Here is a 9,129-nt window from a genome sequence, read left to right on the forward strand (position 1 = left end):
AGATAACGGATCAGTAGTTGCTAGGGTCTGGGGGTGGGGTATGCTTGTAAATGGGCACAAGGGAACTTTCTAAGATGCTGGAACTGTCCTGCATCTTTTTATTGTTGTTGTCCTGCCTCTGGATTGTGGTGATGGGTACACCTGTCTGCCTTTGTCAAACTTATCAATCTGACATTTCAAAATTTTATTATGTGTGAGTTATACCTCAATTAATATGGGGCAAGAATAAAGTCCTCATTCTCAAGAGACTCTCAGACTAGAGAGGGATCCATGATAGGGAAATCATATAATGAAAACCTATGCATGGTATGAGGTCAGTAAGAAGAGGAAAAGCACCAACCCAGATGGTTATCCAGAATTACTTCCTGGAAAAAGTAGATTCTAAGTCATGAGCAATAGGAATTAACCAAGGATAAAGGATGTGGAGGATCCCAGACAGAGGAACATGCATAGGCACAGGCCCAATAGTAAAAGCACCTGGTTCACCATGGGGGGAAATGCGAACAGATCCATGTGGCTGGAGAACAAAGTTTGAAGGGCAAAGCCAGCCAAGAGGCTTGATTGATAGGTAGCATCTGCATCACCCAGGGTTCACTGGCATGCACAGGATCATCCAGCGACACTTCCAAACCCTGGCTTCACGGAACACTCGAGAACTATCTCCTTTCCAGAGAGAAGCAATAGGTGTTGACCCTGTGGCTTAGCTGTTATTTCTTATTTAATCAGTTCCTTCGCCTGACAAATGTTTTCCCCTTTTGTTCCAAGAGATCAAAGCCAATCAGTTCGTGCTTTGCTCCCTTTAGATATAACTTCAGAACTGACTTCTTCAATTCTTCACAAGATAATATCCCTCTTTGCTACAACTCTTCTTGAGCCTGCGCTGTCATATCATGCCCCCTTAACACTGCTTTTTGATTCTGTCTTGTCTTTTTCTCTGTGATGCGTCAGTATCTAGAAAATGCCTGTGCTCACACAGAAGAAACACAATGTGATATTTCTGCTCCACTTATGGAGAAATTAGATCTCCCACCCAACGTGCCTTTAACTAAAGCACAGACGCATTCCTGGGAGCACACCTTGGCTCTCTTCTCTTGGCTCCCACCTCTGAAAAAGCGCATTAATACTCAATGCAAGCATCAGGGCCAAGTGGCCGATGGTTTACCCTTTGAATCTTTCTACTTTCATCCTGGAGTTGACCCTCTGGCCATTGTTAGCTCCTTGATCCTCAGAACTCCAATATTTCTCCCTGGGTAAAGTAAACTGTGAGTAAAAGACATGCTGTACTGACTTCAAAATGCTCTAGTGAGGTTAACTACACCCTAGTAAAGAGGTCATTCTAGACATTAGGCTGGTCCTTACCCTGTCATGCCCAACTCCCCCATCTAACCCGATCCCCTGGTAGAGCTGTGTAGACCAGTGTGACATCTAACTCATGAAGAAAATGATGTGTAGAGTAGGCTAGGCCAGCTGATTAGAGATTTAAATTTTCATGTAAGAGACCCAGAAATTATAATTTGCTTGGTGACGGGCACATGAGAAAAAAAGTTCAGAAGGAGTTGTGACTGGCATTCGTGCAATTATCAGGCAAGGTTTAGGGGAAGCTGAGAAGCCATGAAAATCAGGGGAAGCTAATCTACCAGGAGACAGAGAAGCTGAGAGCCAGCACGCAGAGAGAAGAGAAGCACCTGAGCAGCTGCGGCAGTGCTGGAGGCTCCCACTCCTGCTTTCCAACCAGGCCCCGCTCACCCTTCTTGGATGTCAGAAGTTGCCAAGGGCAGCCTCTCACTAGTTCTTCTCACAACCACCGGTTACAAAAATATGTACTAGTTTGAGTGGGTGTCTGTTCTTGCTATAAGGTGATTCCTAACTACAATAATTATAATAGCACTTTTTAAAAGTCATTCTATTTCCTGCTTCAGAGTGAGTGTGGGAGTGGCCTGTATAGGTGAGTGGTAGGCCTGCTAAAAGAAAAGCTGATCCTACACTCCCCTGCCTGGGATCCAGCAGCAACTCTCTGCCCTCGACCACAAGATCAGGTGAAGCCACCAAAAGACTTCAACTCCCTCGATTTCCCATGCCTTTGCCTTCATGGTGACATCTAATTCCTCTCCTCTAATTCCTTCCAGAGTCATCTCCAGCCCCACCTCCTCCACTTGTGCTCTTCTGCACCCCAACGTCACCCTGTACTGCCTGCTCTCACTGCTATTAGCTGTTTCCCTTTCCCTCTCTCCCATGGAACTGTGAGCCCTCTAGAGGGGAAGGCAGCATCCTAGGTGTGATGATGTCCACAGGTCCCAATACAGTGACCAGCACATTGATACATGAGCTGAGCACACCTTTGCCTTGCTGGCACCTGTAATGCCTGAAGCAATTAGCAGCACTTTGATTCCAAGGAGCAGGTATTCTTACATTACCCAAGTAGAAAAAGGGCACGCCTCCCAAATCATAGGGTGACATTTGCCATCACTTAATTAGAGGCAATGTATATCTCTTGCTAAAGGTACCAATTAGAGAGTTTTAAATACAAATTCCATGTGTGTGACTCACATATGCAAAGATTCACAGAAAATGAGGGTTACATTGTACTGTTTTAATTGGGTGGAAAAGCTCTTGAGGAAAAGATGACCGAGTCATTAATCCTCAACTGCTTGGTAGGTGCTTTCACTGAGGATGGAACATTGCTTTCCTTCCCTTCCTCCTTTTCCTCTATCCATTTATCCATCAATCCTAATTTTTCTTTCTTTCCTCCTGTCCCTTTCTATTCATAAACACTCACCTCTTGGAAGCCTAGGGATGAACCATGAGCCATTATCATTGGGTGCTGGCATCGGGGCCAGGAGGAGAGCCAGGAAGAACTGAGCACTGGGGGTTGTGCAATCTTACAAGAGTGAGATTTTCAGTAGTCTCTACTCAAGGGTAGATTTGGATAAAGCCAATCGCCCAAAGCTTGCTCTAAGACAGACCCTGAAGTTGGGTGTGGGGTATACTGTGCTCAGTGTCATAGTGCTGTCACTAGGTAAGCAATTGTGTAAACAGGGTGTCCTAGCTGAGTCTTTCAATTCTTCCCGGATCTCTGCTCTCTCTCCTCTATAAAATGGAGGTAAAACCATCCCCCAGGGTTGTTGGGGAGAAGACAAAATGAGACCCTGAGTCAGAGCTGACTCTGTGGTGACCAGCACCTCATATGTCCCCAGCAAAGGCATTTTGATTCTGAACCTCCACACTCACAGGTTGGGGTGAGAACCCACATGGGACCCAGAGTGCGCAGATAGGCAATGTCCAAGTCACCCAATATAGGTGTTGGTAGGCGAAAGATCTAACAGAACCCTAGGCTTCATATCCAGGGTCTGGGAAGATTATATTAAACCTGTGAAGGTTAGGAGCCATTCAGTAAAAGATCATTTAGAATATGAAAGGGGGAAGGGGGAGACTGTGATGGTTTAATGTTCTCATTTAGTTGCAAGAACCAGCCCATTTTTCCACACAAAATGTCTTACCTATTGAACAACGTTATTGGAGTGAAGTGTGCACTAAATTGTTATATCTATAATTCCTCAAGATTGTTATTACTTCAGTATCTCATACTTCACTGCATTTTAAACATCTTAACCCCCAAAACCAGCACTAACTTACTTTAGAATTTATGCTACTAAATGTAATTGTCTAAAACTCTTTCCGTAATTGCATTGTTCAACCACTACATAATGAATCAGGTACAGCCACTCCTGAGGGCCTACTCTGTGCCAGGCTTTAGAGTTGTGATCTCATTAAATCCTCACTACTACTCCTGTGAGAGGGAAGCACAGGCTCATTTTCATGGATGAGGTTATGGGGGCCCAGGGAACTTAAGGAAATCATAGAATGTCATGGTCCAAATGAAAAACCTGAGATCCCATCCCACTTGGTAATTCTTGCCCCTAAGCAGAGGTCAGTGCAACAGCACATACTTGTTTCCATTTCCTATGCGTCAAGCCTTGGAGCAAGTGCTCTGAGGGGACACAAGGAGACAAAACAGCCATGACTAAGACCAACTGAAAAACAGGGTTTTCCAGAGAAACAGAATCAATAGGAGGGCGATAGAGATAGAGATGAGATGGAGACAGAGACAGAGACAGATCAACATTCATTCACATATCCTATATAATAAAGATGTAATATGCAGCCCTAACAGGTTTAGCTCAGTGGATAGAGCGTCAGCCTGTGGACTCAAAGGTCCCAGGTTCGATTCCGGTCAAGGGCATATACCTTGGTTGCAGGCACATCCCCAGTAGGAGGTGTGCAGAAGGCAGCTGATCGATGTTTCTCTCTCATCGATGTTTCTAACTCTCTATCTCTCTCCCTTCCTCTCTGTAAAAAATTAATAAAATATATTTTAAAAATTTTAAAAAAAGAAAAAAAAAGATGTAATATGCAAATGGTCATTACATAAGGACCAACAGTGTAATGACCAGATCAAGGATCAGCAGGAGGGTGGGACAGCAAGCTACAAGCGGGCAGCCACAGCCACGGAGAGCTACAGGAGGGGGCAGGGCAGCAAGCTATGAGGGGGGTAGGGGGAGCTACAGGAGGGCGGGGCAGTGGCAGCGAGCTACTGGTGAGCTACTGGCGCACGGATTCGTGTGCAGGGCTACTAGTGTATATATATGGTATATATAAAGGAATTGGCTCACCCCTAGCAATGGGCAAGGAGACACCTGTTTGGTGATATTGCTCTGATATCAATCAGGGGCAAAGCAGATGCACAGTCCTTAGTTCATCCTAGTTTGAACTCTCTAGACTCATACTCTCTGGGGTTTTCCAGGCACATAAAAAAATAAAGGAATTGATTCACACAATCATGGGGGTGCGGGCTGGCAAATCTGAATCTGTGGGGCAGCCTGCAGATTGAAAGTTCAGGCAGGAGTTGATGCTGCAGCTGAGGCAGAATTTCTTCTTTTTTAAGAAAACCCAGTTTTTGCTCTTAAAACCTTTCAACTGATTGGAGGAGGCCTACGCACGTTATTGAGGGTAATCTCTTTTATGTGAAATCAATTGAGTGTAGATGTTAACCACATCTCCAGAATACCTTCAAGGCAACACCAGATTAGTGAGTAACTAGGTACTATAACCTAGCCAAATTGGCAAATAAAACTAACCATCACACCCATCCAGGAATCTTTTAAAATGCTGTATTCAAAATGGGTGAGAAGATTTGATGCGACGGTGTAAATTCCTTTTAACCTCAGACAGAAACACCATCTTTTTGTTTCTCTCCTGGTAAACTAATAAATAAAGCCTTTGTGGTATGTGCTATCAGCTTTGTTCTAGAGGGTAGCAAATGTGTGATACATTTTTATTGTAAATTCCATTTCATGCCTTAGATCCCAAGATGTTCAGAATGACGAATGGCAATTATCTGGTTTACAGTATATTCACTGCAAAATGTTCACCTGCTTCTCAATGCTTCAGGAAGAAAGCACTGGCAGGCCAATTTCACTTCTTATTTATGTGGACTGTTATCTGCATGTCTCCAGCCCTGGCTCCTTCCTGGGAAGTTGTGGAATATCAGAGGGAGAAGATGGGCAAAAAAAGCCTTCCCTCCACCAAAAATTACACAATCATAATAAAGCTGCAAGCCATCCTCACAATCAGCCCTGAGCATCTGGCTAGCAGACAAGATGGTTCTATTTACATTCAATGTCTGCACCCCCACCTGCTCAGCTCAGCTCAGGCACCACTGACTTAGGGAAGCATTCTCTGAGCCTCCGCCTCCTCTCTCCTTAAACACATACCCCAGACTGAATCAGGTCTCTCTTCTTATCCTCCCATAGCCCCCCCTGACTATCCTTAGCACAGTAAGGTCTACACTGGGCTGGAAATACACTTCTGTGTCTTTCCTCTATGTTTTTCGTGTCTGTATCTCTAACCCTTGTACAACAGTTCTCAAAGTAAACCCAGGGATTCTTGGGGATCCCTGAGACTTAGTAGTTTTATTTTCATAAAAGTACTAAGATACTACTTGCTTTCTTTGTTCTCATTCTCTTTGGGGTTTTCCAGAGGCTATAGAACATGATATCACAACAGATTGAATGCAGAAGCAGATACGAGAATGCCACTGTCTTATACTAAGGCAGACATTTGCAGAAGATGTAAAAACAATGGTACTCTCCTCACTATTTTTTAATTTCTATAATGTAGCTATTTTAAACAAAAGTCTGTTATTCTTGTCGATATGCAATGGATTTATTACAATTTTAACCAAATTAATATATATTTAAAATATTTTATTAGCTTTAATTAATGCAACATAGCAATAGGTATAATCCACACACACACACACACAAACAAACAAAAACCAAAAAAAAAACAACAACAACACTCTTTGGTGTTGTTAATGATGTCTAAGGGCCTTAAGGGGTTCTGAGACAAAAAAAAGTTTGCTATATGACCTAGCAAAGGACTTACAACATAGTACATACTACTAATGCAGGAAGAAAGAGAAAGGGCGTGCATGGAGAGAACAAAGAGACAGAGGGGAGGGAGGGAAAGAAAGGGTATCTAAAGCTGTCAAGGCTAAACCCACAGTCACTTCTTAGATTCAACTCAGTTGGGGGAAAGTCAATCGATGTGGTGGCAATATCAGTCCTTTCTCTGGTTCTGATTGTGAAAGAAAAGCAACCGGTTGACTGAACGGCTTGCACACCGATGGTTGAGATATCATGTAGGTAAAAGAGCCTCTGATTCTTTTGTAGAAAGAAAGAGGATCATCTTCTCTTGCTGTGTGAACTTGAGCGCATGCTATCAAGAGAATAATTGTCTGAAATCACAGTCCTTATATCTCTTGCAACCTGGTTGGAGAAACCGCCATAAAAAGAAATAAACTTCATAAATCATTCCTGCAAAAGGCACCAAAGGTTAAAAGCATCATGATGAATTTCTGAAATAAATCTGTGCTCTGAATTTTCAGAGTGTTTGGGAGGCAACCAGGGTGTCTCAAAAGAGAAATCATGATCTTAGAGATTTTAAAGGGTAACACCATTGTTTAAGGTGTCAATTTCTGCTAGAGGTAAACAGACTAGGGATTTGACAGCTGGAAGATTCTCTCCGTGCTTAAGGCTTCCTTCCCAAAAGAGATGCATGAGATCGGATCTCTGATCTCACCAGTTCTAGGTGTGAGGCCTGGCACATGATAGGTGCTCAGCAAATGTGTGTTGAATGAATGAATGTGCTCTTACTGCGTGTGCCAATTATCTGCGCAAAGACCCGTGTACACCGATTCTTCCCCAAATATAAATTCTCTTCACTTTGATTTCTGGTTTGAACATATTTACTTCTGATGGACATTTTACTTTCGATTGATCAAGAGAATTTTGTTTTCAATGTACACCAATACTACTTCTAGAAATAACTGAACGAGGAATAAACAGGGAAAACAAAGAGGATGGATGGACAGAGTCCATGAAGGAAACCGGCCCAAGCTAAGCACTGGCCTGGAACAGTGTAGCATGTAACAGAAGAATTCCACGAAATTGAAAAGGTCCCAGGAGGAAAAGTAACTCCTGACTCATGAAATCAGATTGTCACAGGGCATTTGGATGGGAAACAAGACATGCTTATTATCAGCAGCAAAGCACACAAATATATTAGCAGTTAGCTGATTTAGGGTTGGGAGAGTCTAAAAGATTCTTATGAATACAGAATGATATATGAAGTTAATTATGCAGAGCTCATTATATTGGATTTAAGATGAGTATCATATCATTGATAGTGTATTATTTAGTGTGCCATATATTAGTGAAAATTTGATATTTACAAAAATGTTTATAAGTTAATTCTCAACATCATTTTCTCTTTTTTTAAAAAACTAGGATTGAATTTCTCTAGTGATGCCTCCTCCCATTGGACATTTTTCCAGGAACTCATTCTATTTCCCAAAGGGCATGGGTAAGGCTTTTGGAGGGAAGGGAGAGGGAAAGGGGAGAAGAGGAGAAAAGGGAAAGGGAAGGGAGGGGAAAGGAGGGGAGGGCAGGGGAGAGAAAGCATGGATAAGGACATAATGTTTCTTACTGTTATATCTTGGGCCTAAAAAGCTTGGAAATGGTTTTTGAGACAGATTGTAATCATAATGCAGCAAACCTTCATGACTTTGTCCTGGAATTCTGGAATCCCTTGACTTACTAGGTTATTCCATGACTGTGGGGATCAGTGATGGTGGGCATTCATCAAGTGTGTAATGAACTTGATTGACAGTGTATTTGCATGGTGGTTATTTCACTACCATCCTCTAGGATTTTCCAGTGCACCAGGCCAACAGAATTCTTGGGCACACTCAAGTTGCCCTAGATGCAGCTCCTGGCTTTGTGAGAAAGGCAGGGCAAGAATGTTCAGCTTTTGAATACAAGTGAGTTACCTGCTCTTTTCTTAAAGATGAGTCCCCTCAGGTATAATTTATCATTCCCATTCAAATGTCCAGGAAACCCTCACCTCTGGCTGCCATTTGAAAACAGAAAGTAACTTTTATTTCTTTCCCTGGCCTGTTCCTCACCTAATGTCACCATCTCAGAAAATGGCACCATTGTTGCTGTTCAAGAAAACCCCTGGAGGCACCTTGATTCCTGCCTTTCCCTAACTAACAGTCTCTCCACATCCACACATAATCCCTCAGCAGGTTCTGTCATTTCTACATCAACCTAACAGAATGTGGAACTTCTCTTCCTCTCACCTGCTAACATCCCATTCCCAGCCAACACTGCCCCTTGCCTGAAACTCTGTAAGAACCTTTTCATTTGCCTCCATGTTTCCACTCATCCCCTACAATCCCTTTTCCATATAGCTTCCAGAATGATGGTTTCAAGAAGAAAATCTGATCATAAAGCAGGCCATGGGCATTTCTGCTTCGACCGTCTCCAGCTGCCCATCCCATTTAGAATCAGTTTTAAACTTCTTCCCATTGTCTATGAAACTCACTCCCAACTCACCCCCCACCACATTTCCTTGCCCACTATGGTCTAACCCAGGGGTGGGCAAACTTTTTGACTCGAGGGCCACAATGGGTTCTTAAACTGGACCGGAGGGCCGGAACAAAAGCATGGATGGAGTGTTTGTGTGAACTAATATAAATTCAAAGTAAACATCATTAAATAAAAGGGT

Source organism: Myotis brandtii, unplaced genomic scaffold, assembly GCF_000412655.1.
Source record: "Myotis brandtii unplaced genomic scaffold, ASM41265v1 scaffold18, whole genome shotgun sequence".
Classification (NCBI taxonomy): Eukaryota; Metazoa; Chordata; class Mammalia; order Chiroptera; family Vespertilionidae; genus Myotis; species Myotis brandtii.